Source organism: Callorhinchus milii, unplaced genomic scaffold (assembly GCF_018977255.1).
Source record: "Callorhinchus milii isolate IMCB2004 unplaced genomic scaffold, IMCB_Cmil_1.0 Scaffold667, whole genome shotgun sequence".
Lineage (NCBI taxonomy): Eukaryota > Metazoa > Chordata > Chondrichthyes > Chimaeriformes > Callorhinchidae > Callorhinchus > Callorhinchus milii.
This window is the reverse complement of record NW_024705408.1, coordinates 27,052-47,082: the sequence shown is the minus strand read 5'-3', so window position 1 is coordinate 47,082 and position 20,031 is coordinate 27,052. Positions and strand designations below refer to the sequence as shown.

Genomic DNA, 20,031 nt, shown 5'->3' with positions numbered 1-20,031 from the left:
AAACGGCACAATCCGGAATCTGATGATGTTACAATGGCTGCCTATATTTGACGGAGATGGAATTAGTTTTTTGCTCCATCTAAATGATAATGCCACAATTGAAGTGGCTGCAATTGTCCACGGCTTTAATCGTGTTTTAAAATTGGGCCTCCTGTAATTTCCGTCTGCGACGGCGCTCCATCTCGCCGTCAGTGTCTGCCACGCCGATGATTGCGTATCGATTAAATCAATCGTCGTTGTTAATCGTTGGAACGAGCAGGTGGTGTGGTGCTCAATCCCACGTACTATGGCAAGGCCGGCCACACGCACACCATCATCCACGAGCTGGGCCACGTCTCGGACTGTACCAGTCTTCCGGGGGGTGTCGGAGACCGAATCCTGCGACGACCCCTGTCGGGAGACCACGGTCGCTGGAGACGGGAGACCTGTGCGCCGACACCCCCCTACGCCGCAGAACAAGCTGTGCCACGACCCGGAGCCTCGCAACGACACCTGCGGCCAGCGCCACTTTCAGCACACCCATTCAACAACTACATGGGCTACGGAGGTGAGGCTACGCGCCATTCTTGGGGTTACTTTGGGTCCATGCGTGTGTCCCTCCGTCGGATCTGTTCGGAGAAAAAAATATCTCGCGCTCACGCGCCTAATACCAGCGGCCACTCCTCCGTGCCGTTGTAAAGTGTGCGCTCAAAAAGCAATCGGTAGTTCGCCTGTTACCCGTTGGGGTCGCGTCATCTGATGAAGCCCTTATTATAACTGCTGCTGCTGCTGTGCTTCTAAAGTGACTTCAGTCGGCCGTGTACAAAACAACGTCGTCGCGAAAGTTTTAAATCGAAATTTTACACAGCAGATGTCGGATTTCACATTTCACATTATATAAAGTTTTTTTTTTTATCTTGTCAGGTAAGGGCCCCACCACTGAGCAATATAGCTTGTTTTGAGAAGCGACCTGCCCACGAACGATAGCTCCAACGAAGTGGCTTGTCACGTGGATGTTGAGAGAGCAGCCAATTCTGCTGCTGGTGCTGGCCATGACAAAGAAATTGGCCAAGGCGGACGAACGGTTTCAATTTCGCCGATCAAAGCCGCCCCAGGGACACGCGTCCGATAATCGCACTTGTATTCTGTTTTGGAGGGTCTGTAAAACGGAGACAATATTGGGGCGCCGTCCTTGGTGTGGTGGGTAAGCAGGACTTGAATAGAATCAACGCGAATGATCGATTGTGCACCACGTAAACAAAGGCTTTTTCCTTTTTTGTTACGCAATATGGAGGCTACGTGAGATTACTTAAAACGGACTGTCCTCAAATTTTGTACAGGATACGCGGTGTTGCATACATTTGTGGTCATTTGCACACAATTCCATCCGTATATTATTGCATCGATATTTCATGTTAAAATGGTATAAATACGTAGACCGATGAGCCACCAGTCATGTTACATTTTGTTTATGATTCATTGGAAGAAGAAGAAGAAAACAACGCAAGGGTACGTATGAATGACCTTGCATTTCCCCAGATGTCACGTAGAGCAATACCCCCCCCCCCACCTTCATTCTCATCAATCCTTCGCCTCGCCACCACAAACCACCACCCCGTCCCTCACCTCGTCTAAACGCCCCGTTGTCATCACTTCCCCCCACCGACCCGCTTGGAATTCCAGACGATGACTGCACCGACTCATTCACGCCGAACCAGGTGGCGCGCATGCACTGCTACCTGGACCTGGTGTACGAGGGCTGGCGCCTGGACCGCGCCCCCCCCCCGGCCGATCCGCCGATCCCGTCGCCCAGGACGAGGGCTCCTCACCCTGCAGTGGATGCCCCCGTCAACGGCCACGTCTTCCAGAGGTGTTCCTGCACCTCCGGTCCCCCGCCCGCCCGCCCCAGCTCGCTTCTTTCTCTTTACATTTATGAGGCCGCGATAGAGAGATGGCGGAAGTGGATGCGGTGAGGCGAGAGAGAGAGTCGCGCGTCGGCACAGAAGGGTAGAAGAGATGGGACGAGGGATGAGAGAGATGTGCACGAGAGGAGAGATGAGAGAGATGTGGATGAGAGGGAGAGATGTGGTGAGATGAGAAAGATGTGGAGAGATGAGAGAGAAGAGGAAGAGATGTGGAGAGAGATGTGGACGAGAGAGATGTGGACGAGAGGGAGAGAGTGTGACGAGAGGGAGAGATGTGGAGAGATGAGAGAGATGTGGACGAGAGGGAGAGATGTGGAGAGATGAGAGAGATGTGGACGAGAGGGAGATGAGGAGATGGACGAGATGAGAGAGATGTGGACGAGAGGGAGAGATGTGGAGAGATGAAGAGATGTGGACGAGAGAGGGAGAGATGAGAGAGATGTGGACGAGAGGGTGAGATGAGAGAGATGTGGAGAGATGAGAGAGATGTGGACGAGAGGGTGAGATGAGAGAGATGTGGAGAGATGAGAGAGATGTGGACGAGGGAGAGATGTGGAGAGATGAGAGAGATGTGGACGAGAGGGAGAGATGAGAGAGATGTGAGAGAGATGTGGACGAGAGAGAGATGTGGAGAGAGAGAGAGATGTGGACGAGAGGGTGAGAGGGAGATGGGAGAGATGAGAGAGATGTGGACGAGAGGGAGAGATGTGGAGAGATGAGAGAGATGTGGCGCAAGAGATGTCGGTGTGATGAAATGAGAGTCGTGATGAGTTGGATCTAAATTCGACCCAATGCATTTGGTTCCTCCCTGCATTTTCTTGTTGTTGTTGTCATGAATCCCAGAGAGCCCTTGAGCTGCTTTGGTGCCCTGTGCCTTTGCCCACTTTGCTCGTGCCTAGCGGCGACACCAACGACTGCCCGTCCTCGCCACGGAACGCCACATTCACAAAGCGCAACGCACAACGCCGCCGCCGACAGACGCAGTGGTTCTGTTTCGATTTGGGCTAGCGGGGGAAGTTGGGGGAGAAGGGGGGGGGGCAGGGGAGGTGATGGGGGGGACGGTGCCCCCCTCCATCATTTCGCCGCCAAAGAGGCAAAATGGTTCAGCCGAGAAAGCGGGCGGGGTGGGGGGCGATTTGTGTGGTGCCTGCCGGAGGGACTGCCGATTTGTGGCCGGATAATGGGAGTTGTGGAATAAGAGCGGTGACAGCTTTAAATCCCACTTGTGGACGACGCGTTGCTCCACTGCGGGGGCCGCGCGCGTGTGCGTGGTGGCAAGTGCCTCTTGGCAGTTTGCGGGGCATTCCAAACTTTCTAATGCAACTTTGTGTGATTTGTGTGGCATCAAGTTCTGTTTTGCTCCCTCGCTGGAGTGAACGCACGAGGAATTTTCTGATGCAATTATAGGGGCAAATCCACACACACACCGCTGCTGCTGTAGCATTATCCATGCGGTGTTGGATGAGTGCTCGCTCAGGGGTATGAGCGTTGTCCTATGAATCCGGCGACCCGAGTTCGCTTCCTGGTCACAACGAATATCAGTGGGGGCGAGCGGTGTCTGGATCCACCACCCCCCACCTCCCTCCAACTTCACCAATCTGATTTCCAAACGAATGCACACAAAGTGCTTGCCACAAATGAGCCGCAGTAACTTGCTTAATCTCGCCAAGGAGTATCGGCCACCGCCACCAGCACGCGAACTCCGGCCATCCTTGCAGGGGCGGCATCTGGCTCGCAATCGGACAGAGACGGGGGTCACCGCGTCGCGCTCTTTCAGATGCTCTTCTGCGGCCGTCTGGAACGCTCTTCCTTCCGATATTAGGAAGCCGCTGGAGCTGCGCACTTTTCGATGTAATTTTTGTTGTGCGGTTTAGTTTGTTGTCCTCCCCCGCACCTCCGATTAGCATGGGTTGGCAACGTACGGTGCGAAAGAAGTCCAACGTAAATACGTACGTAGGTGCAATTGGCACGAACCAGAGTTAGTTTTGTCAAAAATATCCCCGTGGCCGACCGGACGTGGGGGGAGGGGGTCTTTCATCAAGCAGTGGACCGACACGCGTTAGGAAATGACGATTTCGTTTTATCCGGCAAAGTGTGTAACCCGCTGGTGCGTTCATACTCTTGTTTACTGCGATCGTTTCATGTAGCGGTGGCACCTCCGGAGACGTTTCAGGGCCACTGAAAGAAAGAAACCGGCGTGAGCTTGAACTCATGGCGAGTCCAATGGTTGGGAAATGAGTGCAATTGTCCGCCCCACTCTCCCCCTGTGTTTTATTTAGATTAATTAGACAAAGTTAATCGAATGTTTGAATAATGTTTACTATGAATGTACGGCCCGATTTAAATGTTTTAATTTTTTTTTTTTGGGACCCCCCCCCCACACCTCCGCCACCCCCTCTCCACCGGCCCCTCCACATCCCCTTTGAAAAGTTTCTAGATCCTGCTGCCTCGCTTTGAAGCAAAGCTTCCGTGCCTGAAAGCTAATGCCAGTGGTGCGCACGCGTACGTCGTGAACTTTGTTCACGACGTACGCAGCCGACCGTGGTGCAGGAAAAAGTCGGAGGCGCGGGGAGCCGTGCGATTCAAAGGAGTTCTTGGATAGGACCCCCCCCCCCCGTTCATGAAAACAAAACAATTTGGCGCTAAGCGGGAACTGGCTCTCTGCTCGGTGTCTCGTGGTCACGCCATTGAGCTGCGGGGGTCTTCGTTGCCCCGTTGTTTCGCGGACAATCCCTGCGCGGTCGCTGCCCGCATTCTGTTCCGTGAGAAGTGGCGTGTTTTTTGTGTGTGTGTCTGTGTGTGTGTCTGTGTGTGTGTCTGTGTGTGTGTCTGTGTGTGTCTTTGTTTGTCTTTGTTGTGTGTCTGTGTGTGTGTGTGTCTGTGTTAGTCTTTGTGTGTGTGTGTGTGTCTGTGTGTGTGTGTGTGTGTGTCTTCGCCGGTTGTAAACATTTAGGCTTGCCTGCCTACGATCCATCCTGGGTTTAACCAGGCTGGATTGTGTGAGGAGCTCACAAATCCTTGAAAGATCTGGCAAAGTCCCATCGGTGAGCTCCTCCGGCAGGCAAGGCTGCGTTGGCTGGGTCATGTAGCCCGCATGCCCAGCCACCGCATGCCTAAACAGCTTTTGTTCGGCCGGATCGAGGGGCTAAACGGGCGCGGCACGGGCTAGAGAAGAGATGGAGTGATGTGGTACAGGAGGACGTGGAGCTGAGTGGACTTGCCGATGACTGGTACCAGCGGTGTCAAGATCGGCCTCTGTGGAGGAGGCTCGTGAAGGACGCTACTGGGCAGTTGGAGGCAGTCGCCCTCCAACAACAACGGAGGGCGGAGGAGCGACGCTCACAACAACGAGCGGAGCGCCGGGTGGCTAAAGCACAGCAAGTTGGCACAGTAGGGGGCACAGGTGGTGCATCAGCCAGTCATCTCGGTCATCTCGGTCAGTCGACCCGTGGCACCTGGGTCTGCCCCGTGACCTCCTGCCAGCGGGCGTTCGACACTTCACGTGGCCTCAAGGTGCACATGGCCTGGCACAAGCGTCGTGGTGACGTCACCGCCACTTAGTGGCGAATGGCGGTTGTTGTTGTTGGTGTGTGTGTCTGTGTGTGTGTGTGTTTCTGTGTGGGTGTGCGCGGAATGGGGAGCGAGAGAGAGAGGCACCGAACCGCCGGTGGAACTTTGTCGTCGTTGTCGGCGTGCCGCTGAGGAGCTGAGAGCCCGCGGCGCCGTTCTAGTCCATGTCGGGTGTTGCAGATGGAGCGTGTGAGCGGTGTCTTTCGACCGTCGACCCTCCCCCAGAGAAGCGGGATCTGCGTGCGACCTCTGCGGAGAGGACGGGGCGTCTCGCGCAGTTCGCCCACTCCGCCTCGTCCCCCGGTGCCTTCAACCCCTCGGGACACTGGAGCCCGAAGGAAGCGGAGGGTAGGAGACGCTCACGCTCGCACACGCGTTAGCACGCACGCACGCACACGTGAGTGCGCGTACAAGAACAGGCACGCTCGCGTGCCGTTTGGCTCCAACCCCCGCCCCCTCCCACCACAATCACCAGACACGTCTTTGCAGGGGTGTTCTTGCACGCTCACCTTGGCACGGTTTGTCCAGTGGTGGTGGTTCCCTATTGGGGGGGGGGGGCTATAATTTAGGGGGGTGATGGGGGGGGTACCCCCCAATTTGTCAACTCCTAGTGAGATGGCAGACTTGGGGAGACAAAGGAGGTCGGGCGTGGTGCCTTCATTAGGTGCCACTCGCTAACGGCACTTGCCAAAGTAGCTCGTCCCGACAAGTCTGTTAACGCTATGTAAGGTGGGGGGGGGGGTGGAGATCTTTCTTCTTGTGTAACGAGAGATACCGCATGCGTGGCAAGGAGACGCATGGATGTTCTCGGCAGCACCTGCGATCATCGCTTCTGTGATCGTCACACGCAGGGCCCAGCGGCAGGAGATGGGGAAAGAAAACTCGCACGAGATTTGTTCCACAGACTCTATATCCCTCTTCCTAGAACTGTTTACAACAATTTTAATTTGACCAGGTTAAAGTCTCCCCACTGAGCTATTAGCTCGTTTTCAGAAGTGACCTGCTGGCCACAAATGAAGTGGCTCACGTGGAAATGTATTTGTAGCCAAATAGTCTGAACGCCGGTGATGTCGATTCTAAATGTGGAGGGGGAAATCGGAGGACCCGGAGAAATATCCACTTGACCACGGGAGAGAGAGAGAGAGACATGCCACCCCCAAATATACAGCAGCAGCAGGCATCAGGGTCGTCGGGGTCGAACTCACAACCTCTATAGTCATCGGTGTTTACCCTTTCAACTGGTACAACAACTGACACCTTTATACAAGGCATCATGTTTGCAATAACCACAACACAAGCAGTCAAAATGCAAACAAAAAGAAACAACTCTGATGATGATATGCACTGTCCTTGAAGTTGATTGCTCCACACCCGAGACAGCTTTTCTTAGAGCCTAGTCTCCATTGGTGTTGGGCCAGATGACGCCAAAAGGCCTTTTCTTTTTGTTTGCATTTTGACTGCTTGTGTTGTGGTTATTGCAAACATGATGCCTTGTATAAAGGTGTCAGTTGTTGTACCAGTTGAAAGGGTAAAAACCTATCACTATATTTTGCCACTGGTAGTGTAATCACAACCTCCTGTATACCAGGCGAGGTAGTTAACACCTCGCCATCGTGAAGCCAGTATCTCACTCCCTCTCTCTCTCTCCCAGATGGGGACTGTAGATTGTCATGCGTGTCCGAACTCCCGCAGAATGTTTCAATGTGACCACGGCTGGAGCTCACCAGGGTTTCATGCAGGGGGATGATGGGCTGAGTCAACAGCAGGATTCTGACTCGCACTTTCTATTGCGAGCCACTCGCCGCGCCCTACCACTGAACCACACCTGACCGGTGTAGCGCATATTGCACGTAGGCGAAAGCAGATCATATCCTTACCCGGTAAAATAAATAAAGAACTAGTTTTACCGTCTATTTTTATATCGCATCATCATCACCGTAGCTCGGTCTGTGCCCGGATGTAACATTTGTCGTTCCGAGTTCGTTCGACGTAGAGTAGTCGACCGCGGCCGTCACGCTCCACCAAAGCCGGCGCTCACTCCCCGCGGCGTGTGGCGCTTGGCGACAGGTCCCCGGAGGTGGAGAGGCCGTGCGAGTCCAGCCTGCGCTCCTGGAGCCCCGAGCTGCGCTCCGGGCAGCGGCGCACGCCGGCGGCGAGGTGCCCCCAGCCGTCCGGCTGCGTCCTGGAGCTCTCCTTCAGCCTGCCCAGCCTCCCCGAGCTCCTCAGCATCTGGGTCACCTACATCTTCCTGCACAACTCCCACCCCATCAAGGACTGGTCATCCTCACGGCCGACGGGAGGAACGAGGTACGGCCCGTTCCCGCCCGCGTCGATCACAACGACGACCTCCCCCCCCCCCCCCCCCCCCCCCCCCCCAGGTGTTGGGGTTGTGCCACGCGTCGTTTGGGTTGTGACGAGTCCCCATGGCGGTGAACGGAATAGTGTCGTCCGCACGAGTGGGCGCTCGACACCGAAGCTTGCGATGAGGCGGCCGAGCGGGAAGTGTAGGCCGTGAACAGCAGAGGGGGACTGAGGACGGAGCCCTGGGGGACGTCACGTGGCGGAGCCCTGGGGGACGCCACGTGGCGCTTTTGTTTCAGGAGAATGTGGACGAGCCCCACCCTAACTGAGGATTGCCCGATCAGAAAGGTAGGACAGCGTCCACTTGAGTGCTGAGCCACATATACCTGAAGTCTGTCTTCAGGAGGGAGGTAAGGAGCGGGTGATTGACGGTGTCAAAGGGCGATGAAATGTCCAGACTTACAAGAGCAGCGATGGAGTCGATAAGCATTCAAATGCCATCGAGGACTCTGGCGAGTGTCGTTTCTGTTGAGTAGTTTGACGGTGAGCTGACTGGGAGGAGAGCACTAGTTTGGGGGGAGGAGGTGACGTGGGGTTTGAGCTGGGCCAGGGCGATACGTCTTTCAAGGAGTTTAGAGAGGTTCGAGAGATTAGTGATGGGACGATAGCTGGACGGGTCATCCGGGTCGAGACTTGGTTTCTTTAACGGGGGGGAAATCGGGCCAGATTTGAGGTTGGACGGAAAAGACCCCGTAGAGAAGGAGGCATTTGCGATGTTCCTGATCATGATGGCGAGTTCCGGAGCACATCGCTTGAACAAGGAACCTGGGAGAACGTCGAGTGAAGATGACTTCACGTGAAGTGATTGAATCAAAGAGAGAAAACGTCTTTTGAAGACACCGCCTTGAACGTGGTTAGAAAGGTGTCTGGGTGAGTACTTACAACTTCAGTTACTCCCGCAATGTGTACGGTATCTTGATCGTTTTAATTACTTGGGCAGTTTCAATGCTCTTGTTATTTGATTTGCTTTTGGTATTCAATGCACCGTTCGGCGTGGAGTTTGTACATTCTCTCCCCCTGTTCAGTGTGGGTTTCCTCTGAGTTCTCCCACGATCATTCCACAGCTAAACAAACACACCGTGTCACTGGCATTGGTCAAACATCCCAATGCTGAAAGCTGCCGGCAACTTACTCATTCGTGGGGCTGCATGTGGTGGCATCGGCCGCAACCACGATAAAACCTGGCAGGACCCTCTTCAAACAGTCTTGGGACTAAATTTTGATTTAAAGCTTTCGTGACTGCAGGGATTCATCTTCTTGGTTCTTTCGGTAAAGTCACGTAGAAGGGAAGTAATAAAATAATAAAAAATAATAAAAATAAAACATAATAAAATTATTCTCACGACGTTTCGGCCACAACGCAAGCAGCCGTCCTCAGGTGAAAACCAGGTCCGTCGAGGCGACAGAGTCTGAATGAAACAGCACACGAGCTTGGAGCATATATATAAGCTGGGCGCATTGACAAAGGAATTTGCATATTAAGAGGAATTTAGCATATTTATGGGAAATGCAGGAATGTGATTAGTACTGCATATGCATGTGCATTATGCAGGATTAACAGCATTCATTGGCAAGCAAGCGCAGAAAAAATAATTACTAATCACACTCCGAGGTGTGTCATTTATACACTCCTCGGCAAGTACTCGCGTGGACTGTATGACAGATTTAAATTACACGTAACGGCATGGCGGGTGCGGATACCTGATGCACAAATGGAAACTTTTTAAATATCTGGAGTCACGTGCGACTGGTCATCCAGAACAGAGACCGTACAACGCGTAGCGATGCAATTGCGCATCCGCAAATACGAAGAAGGCACCGCGGCGATGCACTCCGCCGCTCCTCGCGCAGTTGTCTGGCCCGACCACCCGCACGTGTGAGATTGTCGTCGTTGCTCCGCGTCGACACCCGCCGAACGAGAGAGGAAGATTACACGTCGTCGCCACGAGATGCCGCCTGCTTCCGCAACTCTATCCTGACCACCCCCACCACCACCCCCACCCCCACCACACCCCCCACCACCACCACCACCCCCCCACCACCCCCCACCCCACCACCCACCACCACCCCACCACCACCCCCACCCACCACCACCACCACCACCACCCCCACCCCACCACCACCACCACCCCACCCACCACCACCACCACCCCCACCCACCACCACCACCCACCACCACCACCCACCACCACCACCCCCACCCACCACCACCACCACCCACCACCCCACCACCACCACCCACCACCACCCCACCACCCACCACCACCACCACCACCCCACCACCACCCACCACCACCACCACCCACCACCACCACCACCCCACCCACCACCACCCACCCACCACCACCACCACCCCACCCACCACCCACCACCACCCCACCACCACCACCACCCACCACCACCACCCCACCACCACCACCACCCCACCACCCACCACCACCACCCCACCACCACCACCCACCACCACCCCACCCACCACCCACCACCACCACCACCCCCACCACCACCACCACCACCCACCACCACCCACCACCCACCACCACCACCACCCACCACCACCCCACCACCACCACCACCCACCACCACCACCCACCACCACCACCCCCACCACCACCACCACCACCCACCACCACCACCCACCACCACCACCACCACCCCACCACCACCACCCACCACCACCACCCCACCACCCACCACCACCACCCCCACCACCACCACCACCACCACCCACCACCACCCCACCACCACCCCACCACCACCACCCCACCACCACCCCACCACCACCCCCACCACCCCACCACCACCACCACCCACCACCACCCCACCACCACCCACCACCACCACCACCCGCCACCACCGCCCCCCACCCACCACCACCACCACCCCACCACCACCCCCACCACCACCACCCCCACCACCCCCACCACCACCACCACCCCCACCACCACCCCACCACCACCACCCACCACCCCACCACCACCCACCACCACCCACCACCACCCCACCACCACCCCACCACCACCCCCACCACCACCCCACCACCACCCCACCACCCACCACCCCCACCACCACCACCACCCACCACCACCCCCCACCCCCACCACCACCCACCACCACCCCACCACCACCCCACCACCACCACCACCCCCCACCACCACCACCACCCCCACCACCCCACCACCACCCCACCACCACCACCCCCCACCACCACCACCACCCCACCACCACCCCCACCACCACCCCACCACCACCCCACCACCACCACCACCCCACCACCACCCCCACCACCACCCACCACCACCCCACCACCACCACCCCACCACCACCACCCACCACCCACCACCACCACCACCACCCCCGCACCGTGAACCCGCTTGCGCCCCGCCAGTCGCTGGGACCCCAGACGGTGTTTTGCGACGTGCCGCTGACGGTGCGCCTGGACTGGCTGCTGGCGCCGGTGGAGTCGGTGCGCATCCACACGGCGGACGAGCGGCTGGAGGTGGACGCCGCGCTGCTGCGCTCGGCCCCAGGCGACGGGCGCTGCTCCCGCTGCCGCCCGCTCTCCTACAAGCTGTCCCGCTCGCCGCCGTTCCACCCGCACGGGCACGTGGCCGTCGACGGGCCGTCGCGCAGCTTCGTGGACAGGTGCGCGGGGCGCTGGGTGGTACTCTGTGCGAGTTCGCTGTGTACACGCAACGTGCGTGTACACGTGTGTGTGTGTACGCGTGTGTGTGTGTGCGTGCGTGCGTGTTGCCCCCACCGACCTCCTCGTGTGTCTTGCCGGCCTTGGTAGCTGGTCGCGAACAGCACTCGCCGCGGCGTTCCAAGCACACTCCTCAGTGTTGTCACGGTTTGGCTGGGACGGTGCTGCTCGGTGCGGAAAGGCCGCGTCCCCCATGTCCTTGAAGCGTTTGCAAGTGAAAGTGAGTTTGCATTCTCAGCCCCCGGTCATCAATGAATGAGAAAAAAAAACTCACCTCGCATTTTTTTGGATAAATTCGGGCGGTGAGAATTTAAGAAATAATATTGGTTTGACTGTCACACAACAGACAACATTCTCATAGCAGAGTCCACACAAAGGCTGTTCCAATCTCCTAAAGTATTTGCGCATCTCATCTTTACCGGTTCATTCGCATTGATTTTTGTTAAAATCGTCAAGCCTTGCATATATTTGTGTACAACGAGAGCATCACGTCCTGAGTTTGCAAACTGTCATCTGCACTCTACGCACGTGTGCATCTCCAGCATCCTTTGCCTCCCTCCCGAATTGCGGAGTCGTGCCCACTGAACATTTGAACGCTCACCGCAGGTACCGTCGGCATCAAAGTCCGTGGCGCACAAAACAACATTTCGCCCCGTGATGCTCCTCGGGTACCATCTCATGTTTCATCGCGAACTCTGGAGGTCTCCATTGGTACCTCATTTGCCAGTAAAAAAATATGATAATTGTTTTTTTACCCTTTTATCTGGCAACAAAACTGACACCTTTTTTACGAGGAGTCATGTTTGCATAGACCACAATACCTGCAGTCATAATGCAAACAAAAAACACAACTCTGATAATGATATGCACTGTCCTTGAAGTTGATTGGTCCACACCCGAGACAGCTTTCCTCACATGGGTTGGACCAGATGAGGTTCCAATGGTGTAAATGCTTACCCCGAGCTCTCATACTCTGATGGTGCATTGTCTTTGAATTGTGCGCCTTTTGACGACTACGCAAACAGCCAGAGTGTTGGATTTCTCTGTTCAAATTGCTCGTGGTCACCTGGCTGGAGTGAATTACCCGCCTCATTGAAAACTTTGAGTCTGCGAGTCGTTGCGGGCAAACATTTGCCGATACGGATTGAACGTTTTCTCATTTTCGGCGCCCGCTTCCGGCATCGCGAGGCGACGCGCGCGGCTCCCCCTCTCTCTCTCTCTCGGACGATGTCGGAGTTTTAACGCCCGCCCACGAGTTCCGTCGACACTGACCCGGCCCGCACTTTGGCCGCCCCCCCCCCCCCGGTCTCGGCCGTCCGCCCCTCCGTGCCCTCGCCGACCCCTCCGCCTAGGTCCGTGGAGCCGGGAGCGACGTACGCGTACCAGGTGGCCGTCTCGACGACGTACGGAGACTCGCAGCCCTCGCCGCCGCTCGTCTACACGCACGGCGGACCCCGCTGTGGGGGGGACGCTGCGGCGCACGGGTGAGTGAGGGGGGCACCGCGTTCAGATTCTCTCGCGGGAGAGTGACTTCAAAAACTGAACGCGTTTGCCAATAGCACTCTGCACGATGTAGCCAGTGAGTGGGTTTGATTCCTGGTCATGGCTATAACCGGTGATCGATTCTATCAGAAGTGGGCTTTGGGCCTGTCCCTTCACAAACGCACCTCTCGGCGTCAATCCCAGAGCGATCCTTCTTGTGACAATAACGAGGGCAAAGGTGTGGGGGCGTAAGACTCGGATAAAAATAAAACGAAGCCGGCACATCTATTCACATTTCAATCCACTTAATTGCATTTCGTTTCCTCACCAAAAGCTCAGAAAAGCCGTCGGTAACACCGTGGGAGCCACACGGTGGCATTTCCACGAAATTAATTTCTGCGCAACCAACAATGGCACTGAATTTAAGGCCCTGATTGAGGGCGGTCGATGCTCAGCAGGGCTCGGTGCGGGGGTCTGGGCCTGAAGGCGCTTCGGGCGCCCAAGGGATGTCGTGTTATTTACGATGCGCCCCCCCCCCGTCTCCGAGGGAAGCCACAAGTGTCACCAGATTTACGGTGTGCCCCCTGCCCCCTGCCCCCCGCCCCGTCTCGGAGGGAAGCCACACGTGTCACCAGATTTACGGTGCGTTTTAATCGTTGAAGAAACACGGGAGCCGTGTGTAGCAGGCCAAGAGGCGTCTCCCTCCACAGGGCCAGTGCGTGCTCACCCTGTTCGGGGAAGCTAAGTGGTTTATCGATTACGTTAACAAGACACGTCCGATTACACTGGTCAACACACTTTTTCTGGCATAAGGTATTCCAACGGTTTTAAGGTAATTTTGGGGTGCTGATTCCAAATGAGTTTTTTGAGATATCAAATATTGCATTTTCAATAAAAACTGCAGAAGAAAAATATTAAATAAATGTGGATATCTACATAAAATGATATTATAAACACACTGTCCTAAAAATACAGCACCATATTTTAACACTAAAGCAGTCACTGACTCGCAACAACTTGCAATCATAACTGACAGAGTTAATTTTGGGTTAAATCAATGAAAATTGGGTATGCCGATAGCATAAAAATGAGATGTGATCGAGCAAATCTAAGATCAGATTTGGAATCGGCACCCTGAAATTAGCCTAAAACAGCTTCAAAAGTCCAGGCCAGAAAAACATGTTCTTTTGTTGTTGACCAGTGTTATCTTTACAGCACCGGCTTGAATGTGCGAACGAAAGACTCCGGTGCTTTTAACAAGTGCGTTGGCTTTATATTAGAGCCGGTCCCATCCAGTGATTCAAGTCGTTGATTTTCTCTGCCAATTGATCGCTTGAAATGCTCGACCAATCGGAACGGATGAAAATGGCGTGGTCCGTACACGGAGCGGCGAGTGTGGCGCATTCGAACGTCGAGCAAAACAACCATCCACTCCGAGTCACTCCCCCAGGAAAAAACATGTCTTGACATTGACTCCGCATCTCCACAAGTGCTTGACTGAATATCAAAACATATCATCGTCCTGTGAAATGTTGTCATTGCTTCGTACGACATGGTCATCACCATTGTCATTGGACGACACAAACTCTGTGGGAGATTGACGGGTGTGGGGGGGGGTTTCCCACCTTCAGGCGGCAGGATATGGGGGCGGCCATCAAGGGGCCCGTGTCATCAACCACAAGAAAAAGCAATCGATTACAACACTTTTGGGTCGCGTAGACAGGTTGTTGAACCTATCTACCTGACTTTACCGAAAGACACAGAATATGAATTCCTGCAGTCACGAAAGCTTTAAGTCAAGATTTAATTTGTTACAATGTTTAGTCGATTTGTAGATTTTCTCGACGATTGATTGACGAATCATCCCGGTGATGCTTTGTGTCATTATTGGACCGATCACCACTCCATTCAATGTTCCCCCGCTTCACGCGAGGAGGCCGTCTAACAAACCCACGCCCTCTTGGTGTCTCCCCAACGGCGCCAGGTGTACCTGCAACGCCTGCAGCACCTGCCTGCAGCGGCTGGCGGCTCACGGCACGGCGCGGTGCGACGACGAGGCCGGCAGCCGGTGCGAGGTGCTCTGCGGCAAGGGGCACCGAGCGAGCGAGGACGGGCAGCAGCCCGCGGCGGACGGGGACCCGGTGAGGGCCCACCGTCGTCCCGTGCAATTCGGCGTCGCTTCAGCCCTCGCCGTTGCGCTGACCGCACGCCGACCTCGTGGTTTACGCGGATTTCCGCGGAGGTTAACGGGCGGCCTTCGACGTGGCTTTGACACATCCCTCCTGCGGAGGAGCTGGTAGTAACGTTGGGTTGCTCGGTCAATGGCCTGCAGGGTCAACGGCGGCGTGGTGTATTCCGCAAATATGGCCGACTGTGAGGGCGGGCACAAGCCGGCGTGAGTTGGTTAAACGTTGAGTTTTATAAGGGCACCACGGGTGACCAGCCCCTCCCCACCCAGCCCCACCCAGCCCCTCCCCACCCTCACCACCCAGCCCATCCCCACCCAGCCCCTCCCCACCCAGCCCCACCCCTCCCACCCCCCACCCTCCCCACCCAGCCCATCCCCACCCTCCCCACCCAGCCCCTCCCCACCCAGCCCCACCCCTCCCAGCCCCACCCTGCACGACGGACACAATAATCCCCTGTGGGCTGGTGTAACCAGGAGGTTCCTGCCAGTACGAGGTGTTTGTCGTCGTGCTCGCGTGACGGGGGGAGCCCGTCGTGCTGACTGAAGAGAGTTTGTCGCACGAGCGTGTTGTTGTTGTTGTTGTTTGCTCATTCGGGCTCCGTTAGTGCCGCTTCGTTGGCACCGTCATTAGAAATGTGCCGTGCGCTCGCCGTGGATTGCACAATAATTGGAATGTTTGGAGGCGCCATTTCATCGCAGTTTTGTGAGAGTAAGAATAGTTTTTTCCGCAGATTTATTTGCCGTTTGCACGCCCCCAACACCGATACAGCCATGCGGGTCCTGCAGCGTAGGTTTTCGCGGTTGTGCGGTAACGGCGCGCCGAGGTGTTTATCGGGTCGGCTGCCGCGTGTCGTGTCGGCACGACGTCCGACGTTTCGCGCCACGAGCTTTGGCAGTTTGGTCAGGATCGTCGGACGCCGGGCTGAATAATACTAGGTACGAGGGAGGCGCGTGACGGAATCGCGTCGGAGTTTAAAGGCCCTTGTCACGAACGCCGCCCCTCCTCCAATCAGCATCAGGCGGGAGTGACCCGCGTGGAGGGCCAGGGGGATGAGCGCGTTGCCCGCCGGCCCGTCGACTGCGGCGTCCCGAGTTGGCACCTCGTGTACCACGCCCACTTCAGCTACCCCCACGGGACGAGCTACGGTGCCCGCACCACCTTCGTCTGCCTCCCACCCGCCAAACTGCAAGGTGACCCGTCCAGCAATCTCTTACTTTCGTCGTCGTCGTCATCAATGTTCAGCCATGGTCAATCCACTGCTAGATGAAGGCCTCCCCAACATGCAGGCTGAGTTTCTTTCTTGAACAGTTTAACATGCTTGTGAAATGCGGTGAATCGTAAGCGTAACTCTCAGATGACCGGGATATTTGATTGACCGGCAACCTCCATTCCCCATAGATTCCGGATGAGAGGGACCAGGCAGGGGGGTCTCACGTAAGGGTAACGTGGGACCTGAGTGGTTGTCAATAATGATTGATGCGACGGGCACCGACAGGGCAGTGTGAGGATGAGCACGGATCTCAGACGGTGGTGAATAGTCATTGGGACAGAGCCAGGACGGGGGCCAGGTGCGGCGAGAGATGGCTCGGGAAGAGGGTTTAAAGCCGGCGTGGAACAGGGCTCTGGGCTGCTGCTGCTCCTACTACTGCTGCTGCTACTGATACTTCTGCTGCTACTGCTGCTGTTACTGCTGCTGCTACTGCTGCTGCTACTGCTGCTCTGTGCTACTGCTGCTACTGCTGCTGCTGCTGCTGCTACTGCTGCTACTGCTGCTACTGCTGCGCTACTGCTGCTGCTACTGCTGCTACTGCTGCTGCTACTGCTGCTGCTACTGCTGCTACTGCTGCTGCTACTGCTGCTGTTGTTGTGGGGGAACCAAGAAGCTGTCGTCACCGTCGTCATCTTGGAGCGGGTCGTCTTCGTCGTCCTGGAACGGGGGCACCTTGTGCTCTTGGAGAGTGACGGTGTCTCCTTCCGCTCCTGTGTAGCCAGCCAACTACACGGGGAGCGTCGCGTAGAAGTTACCCAGCTGTGTCTGTAGTCAACTCGCGGTTACTCGTTAAGTTAGCGGCGAGTCGGTGGACTTTATGAATGACTAGCGGTAAGTACCCGGCGTTGCCCGGGCAACAGACACACACATCGACCCACACACACACAAAGACATCGACTTACACAGACACACATATGGACTCGCACACACACACATACGTAGACTCTCACACATACATCGACCTAAGCATACATATGGACTTACACACACACATATCGACTAAGAGATACACATGGACCCACGCACACACATCGACTCACACATACACACAGACATACATATGGACGTACACAGACACATATCGACGCACACACACATGGACTGTCACACACAGACACACTGCCGTACACACATCGACTGACACACAGACTCACACACAAACACACATCGACTCACACACGCACATAGAGCCACACACACACATGAACTTACGCACACACACACACGCACAGACATGTACGTATACATGGCAACAACCGCCATTCGCCATTAAATTCATAATAAATGTACATCTGACTGAACAAGGTGTCTCTGGAAGCTGCTACATTACACATACTTTACAATGTAAGTGTAAAATATACTTGCACATTGCAGCACCTTTGCATTTCGCCAAGGACATCCGTAAGTGTTTGCGGTTGTGTGGTTGTGGATTCGATCTTGGCCCTGACGCCTGCTGTCTATTTGGAGTCTGCGCGTCTCTCTCTCACTCATCATCATCACGGTGGCTAGGAGATGTTAACTACCTCGCCTGGTATACAAGAGGTCGTGGGTTCGATCCCGACCCTGATGCCTGTTGTCTATATGGAGTCTGCGCGTCTCTCTCTCTCTCCCGGCGATCTCATGGACGTTTCTCCGATTCTTCCCGTTTTTCCCTCCACATTTCGAATGAATGTGCGTTTTGATTATTTGTTGACTGCTAGGAATTTCCACGCGATGATTACCCACCCTTCGTTGGCTCGCCATCGTGTGAAATTTTGAAAAAGAGCCAGAGAGCTCGGTGGACCTTACCTGGTAAAATAAAAACTAGTTTAATAGTTTTAACACTGTGAAGAGGGGAGCACCGAGAACCATCGTCATTCTCCCTCCGGCTTTAATCGCCGCCGCGGCAAACACGATCGCCGACGACGGATTGTGACGCCGAACGTCTTTGCGTTTGTCCTTCCGCGGGGACGCCAGGTGCGAGCGCAGAGCTGCGGTGCCAGGAGGACGGACTGTGGTCCCTGCCGGAGGCGTACTGCCAGCTGACGTGCCGGGCCCCGCCGCCCATGGCCAACGCCGTGGCGCGCACCGACCGCTGCAAACACGACGGACAGGAGGTCGGCTCCTCCTGCAAGTATCGCTGCGAGCCGGGACACCACGTGCCGCTCACCAGTCGCAAGTAAAGCCCGCTTCCACACCTCCCGCTACCCTCGGCACACCAGCACCCCGCCACGGTCATGGAACGCGAGCAGACGTGTGTGCTCACAAACACCGTGCCCTGGGTGCACGTCACGCGCACGTGTGGGGCGCTCAATGCCGGAATCATCGTTCCAAATGTTGGCAAATGTTAAGGATTGGCTGTGTCCCCACGTACGTGTGTAATACACCTTTCTACAAACGCATCGCGATTATTTTGCAGTCATAAATTTGCGCGGTTGTTTTCGTCACGTGACAACAATATCCTGGAGTCTACAAACTAAGTTGCACCTGTAGTGGCTGTTACATTGGGGAAACGAAACGACAAGGAAGATCTGAAACACGGCAGAACCAATACCTCCGCGTGGCTGACCATCGCTATGACGCTGTGGGCTCTCCTAATATTGTTTTTTCCGAGACCAGGGTACTCTGCAAACCTTCGGGCTACTATCAAAAGTTTGTTCATGAAGCCATCCAGATATATAAACATAGACATAACATCAACCGAGAAGATGGATACAAATTGAGCGATCATTGGAATGATGTTATTAACCAGGTTAAAACCTTCACTGCTTCTTACCTATATAGCCTCTTGTCACGACAGCCCTTTTGCCCACTTCAGCGATTGTTTCTTGCTGTGCTTGTCCCACCTGATGACGGCCTTACCGAAAGAGCCAAAGAGTATGGATCCCTGCAGTCACGAAAACTTCACATCAAGATTGTTTCACTGCTGTCATTTGTGGCAAGGTCACTTCTGAAAAAGAGCGACTACAGCTCCGTGGACCTTACCTGGGGAAGAAAAAAAATGTTTAATAGTTTTAGATGGCGAGCACACACACACACACGTGCGCACAGCCAACACGCTCGCAAATCACCCGGCTCCTGCCGCCGCCCGCCTCCCTCCCTCCCCAGGGGGTTCAAGGTGAGGTGCACGGACAGTGGCCACTGGGAGGAGGGCGGCTGCGTGCCCGTGCAGTGCCCCCCGCTGCCGCCAGTGCTGCACGGCTCCTACACGTGCACGCAGCGCTGGCAGCTCGGCTCCCGCTGCTGGGTCAACTGCAGCACCGCCAGCGCCAGCAAGGTCCCGCACACCTCGCACGAGCACAAAGATCCCCCCCCGCCCCCACGTAGCCTCGACGGACTTGTTGTTGGGGGCACGTGCTGTCAGCACGAGGGGGTCGGTGGGCAGCAGCGCGCCCGGCCGCGTCTGTGTCTCTGGCGTGGCGATGGTGACCACACGCCGCCGCGCCACACACTCGTGGCCTGGGGAGGCCCAGCACCGCTTCAGATAATCGTCACTGGCGTTGGCTGTGAACAGGAATCAAACTCAGGTCGCCGGGTTTGTAGCGCAGCGCGCACACGCACACACACATTTAC

At 55.7% G+C, this 20,031-nt stretch overlaps 1 pseudogene; it reads left to right on the top strand.

Annotated features, from left to right (window-relative positions):
- Window positions 1-259: 259 nt before the first annotated feature.
- On the top strand, window positions 260-18,641 carry LOC121852267 (annotated as a pseudogene).
- The last annotated feature ends 1,390 nt before the right edge of the window (window positions 18,642-20,031 follow it).